Source organism: Choloepus didactylus, chromosome 6, assembly GCF_015220235.1.
Source record: "Choloepus didactylus isolate mChoDid1 chromosome 6, mChoDid1.pri, whole genome shotgun sequence".
NCBI lineage: Eukaryota > Metazoa > Chordata > Mammalia > Pilosa > Megalonychidae > Choloepus > Choloepus didactylus.
In genome coordinates, this window is record NC_051312.1 from 65,734,936 (window position 1) to 65,750,435 (window position 15,500).

The following is a 15,500-nucleotide window of genomic DNA, read 5'->3' on the forward strand; positions in this document are numbered from 1 at the left end:
TGTAACTTACAAGGGGTGACAGGGAGATTGTGAAAACCCTGTGGATCGCACTTCCTTTATCCAGTATATGGATGGATGAGTAGAAAAATGGGGACAAAACCTAAATGAAAAATAGGGTGGGATGGGGGGGGATGATTTGAGTGTTCTTTTTTTATTTTTACTTTTTATTCTGATTCTGATTCTTTTTGGTTTAAGGAAAATGTTCAAAAATAGATTGGGGTAATGAATGCACAAGTATAAGATGGTACTGTGAAGAGTTGATTGTACACCATGGATGATTGTATGGTATGTGAATATATCTCAATAAAACTGAATTTAAAAAAAAAGTGATTTGCTCATACTCTAGAAGATATTGCATCCAAAGCCTCTACCATTTTTATTTAAAATATATCTAATGTTCAATCAGATATTAAAGCACATTTAAGGAAACAGGACTAAATGAATAAATAATAAATATAAAGAACAAAAAAAGATAGCAGTGAAAAACCTATTGATTTTCAAAGTAATTGTAGTTCTCTATTGTGAACTCTTTAATAAATTTGATTTATATGTTCAAGAATATAGATGGAGAGATGGAGAATTTTACCTGGAATCTATAGAAAATAATCAAATAGAAATTCTGGAAATAAAAAATAAGGTTACTGTGATGGCTAGGTTCATGTGTCAGCTTTGCCAGATGATGGTACCCAGCTGTCTGGTCAAGCAAGCACTGGCCTAACTGTTGCTGTGAGGACATTTGTGGCTGGTTAATAAACCAACAGGCTGGTTTATTAAATCATCAGTCAATTAGCTGCAACTGTGACTGATGACGTCAACAAAGGGCATGTCTTCCACAATGAGAGAATGCAATTGGCTGGATTTAATCCAATCAATCAGTTGAAGACTTTTAAGTGAGACAAAGAGAGGACCTTCACTTCTTCCTCGGCTGCCCAGCAAAGCATTTCCTGAGGCGTTCATAGAAGTTGCCAGTTCATTTCCCGAGGAGTTCATCGAACATGTTCATTGAAGTTGCCAGTTAGTTTCCTGAAGAGTTATTCAACATCTTTATGGAGTTGCTACTCTGCTGCCTGCCCTACGGAATTTGGACTCGTGCATACCCACAGTTGCGTGAGACGCTTTTATAAATCTTATATTCATAGATATCTCTCACTGATTCTGTTTCCCTAGAGAACTCTAACTAATATAGTTACTGAAATTAAAAACTCAATAGGTGGATTAGCGATATATTAACAATTAATTAGAAGCAAAAGGGAGGAATAATGAATTAGAAGATAGATTTTGTGGAATGAAGCATAGAAAGAAAAAGGAGATGGAAAATGTAAATTACTAGTACAAATGCAAGAGCTATACGAGCAGTGTGAAAAGATCTAGCATAAAAGAACTTGTAACCTCAGAGGGAGAGGAGAGAGAGAATTTGGAAGGAGCCATATTTGATATATTACTGGCTGAGAACTTCCCAACACTAAAGAAAATGATCAACCCACAGATTCAAGAGGCTTTATGAACAACAGTTAGGGTGCATTACACACACACACACACACACACACACACACACACATATTGAGGCACATCAGAGTAAACATGAGCACTGGCTTCTCATCAGAAACAAAGCCAGCAAGAAGACAAAGAAATGGTGCCTTTAAAGTGCCAAAGGTAAAAACTATCATCAATCTAGGATTTTATAGCCAGAGAAAATAGCCTTCAAAAATAAAAGCAAAATAAAAACATTTTCCAATAAACAAAATCTGACAGAATTCATCATCAGCAGACCTGCACTGTAAGAAATGTTAAAGAAGGGGATTCAGACTGAAGGAAAATGATACCAGATGGAAAATCAAATCCACATGAAGGAAGAGTGCTATAAATGATAAATACATAGATAAATATAAGACTATTATTCCTTTTATTCCTTTAAAATATAATCGACTATTTAAACTAATTATATATTGTGGGTTAATAATATATATATAATATATATATAAATGAAATGTATGACAATAATAGCACAAAAGACAGAGAGAGATAATTGAAGTATATTCTTGTAAGGTTTGTACATCATATGAGAAGCGATATATTAATTCACGATAGGCAGTGCCACAACTAAAAGAATAGAACAGAATGGTAGCTTAAAACAGATAGAAGGGATAAAGTAGAATTTAAAAGGCAACCATCAATTCATCCTAAAAAATGGGAAGAAAGGAGAAAAAGTTAAGAAAAGACTATAAGTAGAAAATGAATGGTAAGATAGATTTAATGCGATCTCAATCATTATATGAAATCTAAATGACATTGACACTCCAATTAAAAGGCAGAGATAGGCAGATTGGATATGAAAGCACTATCCAATTATGGACATTTTAAATGTAATGACAGGTAGGTTAGAAATAAAAGATAGAAAATGGAAAATGTTATGCAAACAACAACCATAGGAAAACTGAAGTAGCTATGCTAATATCAGACAAAGCAGACTTTAAGAAGAAGAGTTATTATCAGAAATAAAGAGGGACTTTTCATAATGATAAAAGTGCCAATCCATCAAGAAGACATAACAATCATAAATGAGTATGCGTATAATAACAGAGCTGCAAAATATATGGGACAAAATCTTGCAGAATTGAAGGAAGAAATAGAAAAACCCACAATTACATTTAGAGATTTTAACACTCCTCCAACAGTCAATGATTGAATACGTAGACAAAAAGTATGACTCTGTAAGAATACTACTAACTAAAGCAGTCGAATTGATATTTATTAAATACTACACTCAACAAGTGCAAAAGACATTCTTTTCAAGTATATATGAATTAGTTGCCAAGATCTACCATATGTTGGGTCAAGAACCCAGTCTAAATAAATTTCAAAGGGTTGAAATTCTACACAATATGTCGCTGAACTACAACAAAATGGAACTTCAAAAAAAAAAAGAAGACAACTCGAAAATCCTCTTATATTTAGAAATTAAATAACACATCTCTAAATAACATCACTATCACAGAAGAAATCACAAGGAAAATTAGAAAATATTTTGAACTGAATGATAATGAAAATAAAATATAATAGATACATGGGTTCATCTAAGGCAGTGGTGTGGAGAAATTTTTAGTTCTAAATATGTTTTATAAAAGAAGAAATGCTGAAAATCAATGATCTGAGCTTCCAGCTTAAACAGGTAGAAAGAACAAATTAAACTCAAAATAAGTAGAAGGAAGGATATAAGAAAGAAAAGAATGAAAATTAATATAATAAACAAACAATAGAGAAAACCGATGAAACCAAAAGGATAACCAAAACAAATTTGAAAATGAGGACCAAAGTGGAAAGATTTATGCTATCTGGCTTCAAGACTTAATAGAAATCAATAGTAATCAAAACCTGATGGTATTGGCATAAAGAGAAACACAAAAATCAATTATTAGAGTCCATAAATAGACCCATGCTTATGTTTACAAAAGCATCAAAATAATTCAATGGATAAAATTTAGTTTTCTCAAGAAATGGAGAAGGAACAATTTAATGAATAGATGGGCAAAAACACTAAAACCAGAAAACAACCTAGACCCTTAGCTAACACTATACACAAAAAAAATGGATCATAGACCTAAACATAAAAGCTAAAAATATAAAACTTTTAGGAAAGCACTGGTGGATTGAATTGTGTACCCCAGTTCAGACATATTCTTGGTCTTGGTCTGCATTCTAGTGGGTATGGACCCATTATAAATAAGATCCTTTCAAGATATTATTTCAATTAAAGTGTGGCCAACTGAATCAAGTTGGTCTTTATTCCGCATTACTGGAGTCCTTTGTAAGCAGAATGAAAGTCAGATGGAGGGAGAAGTCATGGGAGCAGCCAGAAACTGGAAGTCAGTGGAATCCAGAAAAGCAAAGGGAAGCAACTTTACTTTTCAATATTTACCCAAGAGAAATGAAAACAGATGTCCATAAAGAGGCTTGGCTTGACTGTTCAAAGCAGCTTTATTCATAATAGCCAAAATGTCCACTGACAGGTAAACAGATAAACAAATTTTGGTATATTTTTAAAATGAAGTGTTACTCTTAGAAATAAAATTAACTACCGATCTGCACAATAATCTGAGTTCAAATCTCGAAATTATTGTGCTGAGTGATGTTAGAGTGACACAAGGAAATATTTATTTATTGTAGAAAATAATCACATGGTGATAACTTTGAAGTTGGGGGATTTCCTGCAAAGAAGCATGAGGAAATCTTTTAGATAAATGAAAATATCCAATATATTGCTTGTGTTGGTGGCCGCATAGGTGTAAACACATTTCAAAATTCACTGAACTGTACTCCCCTAAATAAGTGGATTTTATTGTGTCTTAAATTGTAGCACAACCAAGTTGACTTACAAAGAAAAAAAACCAATAATCTAAATTCCTACCTCAAGAAACTAGAAAAAGAAACACAATTAAACCCAAATTTAGTAAAAATAAGAGCATAATAAATATTAGAGCACAAATCAATGAGATATAAAATAGACCAAACAATAGAGAAAACCAATGAAACCACAAGATAGTATTTAAGGAAAAAATAATAAAAGCAGAAAAAAAGAAAAATGGCAATCAACCTCTAGCTAAATTGATCAAGGGGAAAAAAGAGAAATCACAATTTACCAACATCAGAAATGACAGAGAGGACATTAGTACAGATACTGCACACATTAAAATGATAAGAGAATATTATGAAAAAAAAACATGGAAGTAAATATGACATCTTAGATGAATTTTACAAATACCTTGAAGGACCTGAATTACCAAAGCTAACACAAGAAGAAATAGAATATCTGCATAACCCTATGTCTGTTAAATAAATTAAACTTTTAATGGATAACTTTACTATAAAGAAAACTCCACACTCAGATGGCATTAGCAGTGAATTCTATCAAACATTTAAGAAAAAGATAATGCAAATCCTAACAAAACTCTCTAGAAGGTAAAGGAAGTGGGAATGTTTTTCATTTCTTCTTACAAGGCTAGCATAACCTCTATACCGAAATCAGACAAAGACATTATAAGAAAATTACAAAACAACATCCCACATGAACAAAACCAAGAACATTCTTAACAAAAATATTAGCAAATTGAATCCAGCAATATGTAAAATTGATAATATACCATGACCGAGTGGTGTTTGTTCCAGAAATACAAGGTTTGGTTAACATTAAAACAATTAACAAACTGAAGGAGACTCGTGGACAGACTAAAGGAGAAAAATCATATGATCATTTCATTGAAGGAAAGCATTTGAAATACTCACTATGCACCCATGCTGAAATTCCCTAATCAAGCTGAAAATAGAAGGGAACTTCCCTAACCTGAGAATGTGGAACAACCAGAACCTTTGTATATTTTTGCTGGAGTATAAAATGGCACAGCTCTTTGGAAAACAGTTTGGCAGTTTTTAATAAAGTTAAACATACACCCACCCTACAACCCAGCAAATACTTTCCTAGGCATTTACTCAAAGAAATGAAAACTTAGGTCCATACAAAAGCTTGTGCGAGAATGTTCACAGCTGCTTTATTCATAATAGCCCTGAATTTGAAACAACACAAGGGTTTCAACAGGTGATTATATAAATAAATTGTGGTGTATTTATATAATGGAATACTACTCAGCAACAAAGAGGAACAAATCTCTGATACATGCAACAACATGAATGAATATCACAAATGCTACCCTATGTGAAATAAACTGGACACAAAAACATTCACAATGTAATATTGTAAATTTTCTAAGTTCTAAAACTGGCAAAACTACTCATCTACATGAAGATAATTTAGAAGAGATTGACTTGGAAGGGGCACAAGTGAATTCTCTGGGGTGAAGAAATATTTTTTTATTTTAATAGGGTTATGGGTTACATATATGCATGAATTTATTAAGACACTTTAAAGTGAAATACTTAAAAAGTGTGCATTTCACACCACATAATTTATACTTCAGAAAGAGAGAGAGAGAAGCTGACATAACCACAGTAATATCAGACAAGGAAAATTTTAAGGAAAGTTTATATGACATAAACATAGATATTTTATAATGACAAAGACCCAATTCCCCCATGACGATATAAAAATTCTAAATCTGTATGCTCCTAATAGCATAGCTTCAAAACAAAGAAAGCAAACAAATTAGTATGATTTATTTAATCAAATAAATAGTATCTTTTAAAAACATGTGACAATTAAGCTGAGGATGAGTCCAAAGAACTGGAATCTATTTTAATAAAAAGATCAAGTTGAATTGTGGAATCAAGAATAATACAATAACTGAAATTAGGAACTCAATAGACAGGTTTTAAAAAAGCAAGATTAGCTAGTCAGCATTTGTACTGGAGAAATAAGATTGGAAACTTTAGAAGAGAGCATTCAATATTTCAACATTAAGTATTAAGTTTAAAAGGAAACATTTAGTAGAGGTAAAGACAGCATGTATACCTACAAAATTACCATAGGAATAAAATAATGAAAGAGGGGATGGTCCAAAGGAAACAGCAAGGAAGGATAAAATATAAAAACATAACAAGATAAGAGCAAATGAGGGTACCAGTTATGACAAGAAGTATAAATAGTTTAGACTTTCCAATTAAAAACAGATGTTTCCTCAGCAATATTTATACAGCAAAAATACTGGAAAAATACATGTTCAACCATAGGGAAAGATTATATGAGTGATGTTTCATCCCCTCAATAGGATACTATGCCATAATTAAAATTAACGTTGACAAAACTTTTTAACAATATGTTAAATGCATATGTCAAAATATTAAGCCAAAAATGATTTGCAAATCACATATAGCATCATGACATCTAAATATAGAATTTGATTAAAAACATAGTAGAAGAAAAATACCAAACATTATTTTTCTATGGGCAAAAAAGTTATGGTTCTATTTGTGATTTATCCTTCCTGTAAATATACAAAATTTCTCCAATGGAGATACGTTGTTTTTATTTACTGTTTTTAATTACACAAGTTATACATGAATATAATAGTGATGCAGAAAATACTAACAATACTGACAAATTAAAAGCCCCCCTTGACATTTTGACCTGCTCTCCCCTATTCCCAACCCAACCCCTCCTCTAGGAATAACCACTGTTATTTTTTCTGCTTCTTTCCAGATCATTTTCATGTATTACTTTGATAATAAGAAGTGATGAATATTAAAAAAGGAAAAAGTAAACTTTTCATTGCTGTCAGTTTTGCAAAATGAGACTCAGTGTATACATGTGTGACATGCTATACCAGGAAATCTTTGCTTAGGTTTCACATTGAGTCAGGTGAATGGTAATCTTTCAGTTTGGGTTCTATGGTACACATCTAAGAGGGTTAAGGTGACTGGAAAATGGCTTAGTGAAGGCTATGTGTTGACATTAGAACTGTCTTGCATCCAGACGATTGGGAGGAATGTGGATGAATGGAGACTAGGATGAGAGTCTTCTCAAGAAGCTCTGATCAGAATTATGATGTTAGGGAAAGCTGGACGGAGACTAGTTCAGCTGGAGAAAAAAGTGTGAAGTAAGGACCGGTGAGAGAGAAGGCTGCATGGGAACATCACAAGTCAGGTTTCAGAGAGCCTTGAACGTCTGACTTGGATGTTTGGTCCTGAAGCTGCTTCAAAAATTTTATGGTCTTATCAAATCAGCTGCCACCATGGCCTGTCAGGTTTAGTTTCTTGGTTTATGAAATGGGGATTGGGGTTATGTGAGAATAAAATTAGATGATAACTATGAGAACACTTGGCAGTTGTGAGTTGAGTAGAAGCTTGAATAAAATGAGACATAGCATTGAAGCCTGGGTTTAAGCCCCGGTAAACAGCCTCAATGACTTCACTGTTGGTATTTCTGGAAAATAGGCAAAACTCAAGCCAGCTTCCTGTGAATAGAAAGACGCCATCAAGGTGTTGAAAACCCGGTTTTGTTACTTGTTTCACATTAGGCGGTATGAGTCAAGAATCTGGCGCATTTGTTTCATTGGGCCATTGTGGGATCTGCCTTCTCAGGCTGATGATCCTAAATAGCTTGCCATGAATGAACACTTCACAGAGCTGCCATTATTACTATTATTGTTATTATTACACAAACCTACACTTGATTTAAGTGATTCTTTTACTTCCTTAAGGCAGTGGTTCCTAAGTCTTTGGATTTCCCCTTTATTTTGCTTAATTAGATCTTAAAGAAGGATTGCCAGCTTTTTATTTAATCAATTAAAGAAAATTATTGTAAAAATTACCATCCACTTCTATCATTTCTTTTAACCCCTCCCTCTCGCACAGTAGAAGGGTATAATTGAAGAGCAAAAAAACAAAAGAAAGACTCCAGCCCGTATTGGCACCCACATCATTGGGGAGTATCAAACTGAATTTCCTGATGCCCCAAGGCGTTGTCTGTGAATCCTGGAGAACTGCACTTGTGGTTTGGTGTGGTTTATTTGAAAACACAATTGCTGTACACTTAATCATTTCTTTTTCAAGGAAAATGTAACATTAGCTGCTGTACATGGGTATGTAACTCATCTCTTTTAATTAGATGCTAATTAATGACTCACTAGCTTTAATCATATCAATCTGGTAATACTATTTATGTCCCACAGAATAATGAACTACTTTATAAGAAATGAGCGTGGCACATGTTGACATAGGAATGCATCCAGCCATAATTCGCTCTAGGTAAATATCCCACCCAGACTTGGATTCTGAACAATTTACAAGGCAGTGCTCACATGATACATGGGGAAGAGAGGCAGAAAAACAACCATAAGTAGAGAGAGACAGAAAGAAGTGAGTGGCTGAGAAAAACCATAAGGGAGGGTTTTCTTTCCCCTAGGAAAGGGCCACAGTCCTGATTGGTTTTGTCTGGGAGGTGAATTAGAGAGAACATCTGTTCAAAGGAGTCCAAAGAAGGATTTTGCTACTTATGGAGCACCTGAAGAAATTGCTTTTTGGTTGAAGAATGTAGGAGGCAGGTGGTATGATTCTGATAGTCTTGGCTACAAGACCTGCTGGTATTTCAGCCAAGCTTGGAGAGTGGGGAGGAAGTGAGGTAGGATGGAACCAGTGCGGGCATAAATAAGCAACTCTTTGGTTCTTCCCAGTGAGGAGGAGTGGCCGGTGGTCAAATATTCCATGTCCAAATATATATGGCGACTTTGGGAATATTTCAGATAAAGCTTTAGGAGCCATTAGGATCCAAGCCAGCTCTTAGGGAGGAATGAAAGAAGGGTGTTTGTGGGGGCAGCAAAACCCAGGGGACTGATGACACTGGAAGTCCAAGGATGCAACTGCATCACGATTCTGAAAAAACAGACCCAACCAGTTTCTGCAAGGATAGTAAACTGTGTTCCAGTCCCAGGTAGAGGGGATTTGTAAGAAATGGCCAGCATAGTAATAGTGATTGCTTAGTGAGAGATTATTTGATGCTACACATTTTATATGCAATATTATATTGACATTGTGGAATAGATGTTCTTTCTCCCATTTTACAGATGAAGAAAATAAGGCTTAGAGTAAATCAATAACTACCCACTACTACATAGACAGCAAGTGGTAGAGCTGTATTTCCACAAGACTGATTTGCAGACCCTGTTATTGAGCACTATACTCCACCTACCCTTCCCCCCTCCCCGTCAACCCATCCTCCACCACTTCACCCCAGCCCACCCCCAACCCCAGGAGCTATAAGCTATGTCAAGAGTATCAGGGTCTCAGCAGAGCTAGCTGCTAAATAAGAATACTAATCGTGCAACTGAGATAGAAGCCTACTCTTACAGCCTGGGATAAATTAAAGTGGTAATTTGGTGAGCATCTAAGAGTCTTGCAGCAAGTCTAATTCTAGTCCGATTTTCCCCCAGATCAATAACGAATTTTTGTCCATATCAGGATTGCTTCAGGACTCAGATGTTAAGTTAAAGAGTAAAGGTCAAAGTCCTAAAAATGGCTTACTATGCCCTCCTTGATCTGGCACTGGTAGCTTTCTTACCTGTTCTCCTTCCATGTACCCTCTCAGCCACACTAGTCATTTTACTGTTGCTCTAATAAGTTAAACAGACTCCTACCCCCAGGGCCTTTGCACTGGCTGTTCATTCAGAGAGGCATTTTTGTACGTGTTTGTCATTGATGTACCCCCTGTACCTAAATAGTATTTGGCACGTGGTAGGTACTCAATAAATATGTGTTGAGTGAAACAATGAAGGACCTTTACAACACAGCTTAGGAGATCTCTTATGGCAGAACCAAGGTCAGTGGGTAGAAACCGAAGGGAAGCAGACCTCAGCTCAGCCAGACTTCTGCCAGTGTGGAATGGACCTCTCCTGGAGACAGTACATTCCCTGTCATTGGAGATGTGTAAGCAGAGTCTGGTTAGCCACAGGGCCAAGGACCTAGACTAAATAAGGAATCAGACAAAGTGAAGTCTAATGAGCCTTCTGGCTCTAAGAGTTTCTGATTTGATTAACAGTCCTTCTTTGGTGGCTCCTGTTAGACCCAACCAGGGCACATATTGAGGCTCAGTTAGAAGAAGAGCTCTGGATATTAAGAAAGGACAGGCCTCACTTCCCTAAGGGAGCTGGCTATCAGGTATGATTCAGTCTTACTGCCCTGAGAACCCACAGAAGTAGCTGCACTACCCTCTGCAAAGATTCAGCGCTGTTACAAAAAAAGAGGCAAAAGTAACCATGATACGAGCCATATGGGAAGTGGCTATAACATCATAGTTCTTTTTCTCAACCTTATTAATCAGGCATGTGTGTTTAATGTTTATTAGGTCTCAGATACTATGATGGGTATTCAGATTACTGAAATAAGAGTCATGGTCCCTGTCCCCAAGAAGGACATGTATGTGAGACTGTTCACTTCACCACCATATTCCCAATGCCCAGAAAAATGGCTGGCACATAGTGGAGGCTCAATTAATATTTGCTAAATAAATAATTATAATATAAGAAAAGGCTGCACCTTATATGACAACCTATAGCAGATCTAGGATTTAAACCCATGTCTGTTTGTTTCCACAGATCATCTTCTTAACCCCTGTATATATAGCCTTCTAGTAGCTTCAGGCTCTTTGAAACTCACTCAGTTCGTGGACAGTGCTTAGATGTAGTGCAAGCTGCTCTCTCCTTCATAGTGAAAACGTCAGGCACTACAATGATGGTTCTAAAGATCCAGGAGGTCAGAAAAGGAGGGGAAGAAGCAGGTGCCAAGATGTGACCTGAGGACTGGATCTAAGTTGGGCGTTTTGGTTATTCAAAGTAACCCAAAGCTGAGGGAGCTTCTGGGTAAGTAAAGTGTGACAAACTGAGGGACCAAACTAAAGAAGGGTGCAGTGAGAGTAAATTCTGCCTTCAAGCAAGAACTGTGAGCACCGGATCCAAAATGAAAGACATGCCATGTAGACATGGACTAGGTTAGGAGGTGAAGCAAGTGGAAAGCAGGTGTAAGGGTTAACAGAGGTTTATGGAAAGGCCAGCCATGCCCCAGGCCTGATTGCTTTAACCCTGAAAGCACTGAGGGGAAATGTCTAGGCTAATAGTTGCTAGTCAAGCAGATGGCTCTCCCACAAGGGCCCCACTTGAAGAGGCCAGGCCTCTCTGAGGACCCTGACGTGCCTGTCTTCCTGGAGATGTGAGGACCCCTGTCACGCATGGGGCTCACTGTCTTCCATCTTGTCCATGGATTGATTACTCGCTTCAAACTCTCACCACTTCTGCTGTGCACTTCCATGGCTGTGTTCTGCCCTGCCTTCCAAGATCTCTCTCCTCATTCCTAAAATTTCCCAGGAAACGGACAAGATTTACTGTACTCAGTTATGGCCTTAGTTGTGGTTTGCCAGTGCCTTTCTCGAAGAGCTAGTTGTTCTGTCACCTTTTCTGCTAGTTTCTACTAACTCCCTGCAAGCTCTGACTTTGTCCCAGGTCCTTCCAGAATGCCATGTGTTCTAGTTTGCTAATGCTGTGGAATGTAAAACAACAGAGATGGATTGGCTTTTATAAAAAGGGGGTTTATTTGGCTACACAGTTACAGTCTTAAGGCCATAAAGTGTCCAAGGTAACACATCAGTAATCGGGTACCTTCACTGGAGGATGGCTGATGGCATCCGGAAAACCTCTGTTAGCTGGGAAGGCATGTGGCTGGGGTCTGCTCCAAAGTTCTGGTTTCAAAATGGCTTTCTCCCAGGATGTTCCTCTCTAGGCTGCAGTTCCTCAAAAATGTCACTCTTAGTTGCGCTTGGGATATTTGTCCTCTCTCAGTTTCTCTGGAGCAAGAGTCTGCTTTCAACGGCCATCTTCAAACTCTCTCTCATCTACAGCTCCTGTGCTTCCTTCAAAGTGTCCCTCTTGGCTGTAGCTCCTCTTCAAAACATCACTCACAGCTGCACTGAGTTCCTTCTCTTTGAGTCAGCTCATTTATAAGGCTCCACTTATCAAGGCCCACCCTGAATGGGTGGGGCCATGCCTCCATGGGAATATCTCATCAGATTCATCACCCACAGCTGGGTGGGGCACATTCCAAGCAAATCTCATCAGCACCAAAACGTCTGCCCCACAAGACTACATTAAAGATAATGGCATTTGGGGGACACAATACATTCAAACTGGCACACCGTGCAGCCTGATATTCTAACTCCTGTGAGAGTAAGACTTGGCAGTACCTGGCATTTAATAGGTGCTCAATAAATATTTTGGGTGGGAAAGGGTGAATACAACCAGTTCTATAACAGACATAAGTTTCAGTGCTAAGCACATGCAGAAGTCAGATAGGGACTTGGCAAGGCTCAGTAAAGAGGAATTATTTGAACTTGATCTTGAAGGATAAGGAAGGATTCACCACACTGACAAGGGAAAGGATGTATCCAGTAGCAGAAACTGCTTGCACAAAAGGACTAAGGTCCCCCCAACCCCTCCAGTGTAACAGGAACACAATTCTCCTTGGAGTGACTACCCCTCCCCAACTTGCAGTCCATAAGCCATGGGTTGAGTTGACTCTCTCTTCAGCTTCCAGGGTGGAAGTGACATCAGTCAAGCTAATCTGAATACCAGGTGTCTCTGGTTGCAGTGGTTGGTTCAGAGATAGGTGTTGACCTGATTTGGGCCATGGAGAGTCAGGATCAGGAGTATTACTCAAAAATACATCCATCATCTTTTGTTCTGCTGAATTTGAAGTAGAAAAGATGTGAACAAGGAGTGGTGGCCATCTTGTCACATGGGAAGGGATCATAAAGAGAGTTTGTGAATGGGGTCAGCACTGAGGCAGCAGAGCCAAGATCCAGAGAGGGGCCCAGTCCTGACTGGCAAATTTACCCCAGAACTCTTTTTTGGGAACGGGAAGTGTGGTGGTTTGAAGCTGTTATGTACCCCAGAAAAGGCCATGTTCTTTTAATTCATTCCTGTGGGTGTAATGTTTTGAATTGGTTATTTCAATTGAAATGTGGCCAACCTCATTCAAGATAGATCTTGACCCTCTTGCTGGAGTCCTTTGTAAGAGGATAAAAGACAGAAAGAGAGACAGTAGCTCAGAGATGAGATTAAGAGAGGCTTACAGGAAAAGCCCCTTACAGGAAAATTTTAGAGAAAAAGTCATAGATAGAGAAGGACCAGCAGGTGCCAGCCATGAGACTTCCCCTGTGACAGAGGTGTCCCACATGCCAGCAGCCTGTCTCCAGGGTCTCGATGCCTTGAGTTGGACATTTTCATGGCCTAAGAGCTGTAAATTGTAAGTTAATAATCCCCATTGTTAAAAGTCAACCCATTTCTGGTATATTGCATTCTGGCAGCTTTACCAAACCAAAACAGGGAGCACTAAATTCTCATGTCTCTTAAGCCATCTTGTGTTGAATTTTCTATTGTTTGTCACCAGAAATGCCCTGAGTGATATAGGTAAGGAAACAACAAAAAGCATAATGTTCAAACAGCACCAAATATTTAACGTAGAAGGACATAGAGACCATCTCCCTTGATTTGCAGGACAGGAAACCGTAGCCCTGAGAGTAGAAGTGGCTCACATGAGTTTTACTTCTAGAGAAGGACCAAGTCAGGAGAAGGGAGAAGCAGACAGAAAAGGGGAAGGCCTCAAGAGGAAGGAGGTGAGGGGGACAGGCCTTTTACTGTCCTCATGTGGCTTGTAAAACCAGGGGATTTGAAACTACCGGGCCAAGCTCAGTAGTATTCCCTGACTGGCTCATAAGAAGTTCCCATGACCACTCAGTCAGTGCACGGCCTAGAGAATGATCTGGCAGCCAAGGCTAACATAACACTCAGATGACAACTCACTAGGTCTCCAGAGCTTTCAAATTTGCTTTGTGTAACTGAAGACACGAAATTACAGACCTTTGCCTTATGAGACTGTTTTTTAAAATTAGAAAGACCCTCAAAAAGTCCTGCACCAATGCTTTCAATAATATATATTTTTAAAACTGCAAATGGAGAACCAAGATAGCTCTCAGAGCTTGATGCATTTTTTTTCAATAGATGGATAGACAAGTGACTTATGCAGATGCGGTATATACATTCCGCACAATTTGACCATGGTTAAAGGGTATTTATATTCTGATGCAGATAAAATTGAACGTGTCAACACTAATGCATTTTTCGAGGAGAATCACTACTTTCACCATAATTTCCATGGAAAATTTGTGTGCACACGCAGTAATAGACACATTTATAACATCAAAAGGATTCAATTTTCTTTTCAATCATACCACAGTATGAATCACTTTTCCTATTGAATTTAACAATGAGGCACATTACCAGAGTCTAAAGGATGGGACACTTCGTCTTGCTTTTATGAAAGTACGTCAAACAATGGGTAATACATCACACAATCTCTCGGGTTAACTGAGCCTTTACACAGGCTGGCTGCTAATTTGCTTGGGCCAGCAGAATGTCACTTTTATTTAATTTTGCCAATAAGATCAGCAGGGATCCAAACTCTGTTTAACTCCCAGTTATTAAAAGAGGTTTTTCTTGTTACACAGAGAACTCATTAATTCATGTCTCTCCTAATTTATAATTGGAGGTCTTTGGAACAGGAGGTGGGAGGTGCTTTATCTCTGCTATGAAGGAAGCAATTTCATCCCATACACAAGCTTCTGTGCAGACTGCTTAATGCAAAAGTGATAAAGTCTTTCAAGTTGTTTGGAAGAATTTGATGTGTTAATTACAAATTGTTCCTAAGTAGTGACCGAAGCAACTCACCCACAGAACTCAACTAGGGAAAACTTTGTGATCCTACCTTCATTCATTCAATCATTCAAACATTTTGGTAATTCATTTAATCATTTAATTATCCATCCGGTCACTAATTCTATGTCCATTCATTTACTCAGCTTTTATTAAATTCTTTCTATTTCTCAGGGTTTGACTATATGACTTGGGCTACAAAATAAAAAACATAGCCTCTGTTGAAAAGGGTCTTAATTGTTCAGTGAAAAAGAGACAGTTTATGCTGGATGCTTTCCATTTGCCCCCATTAACCCCAAG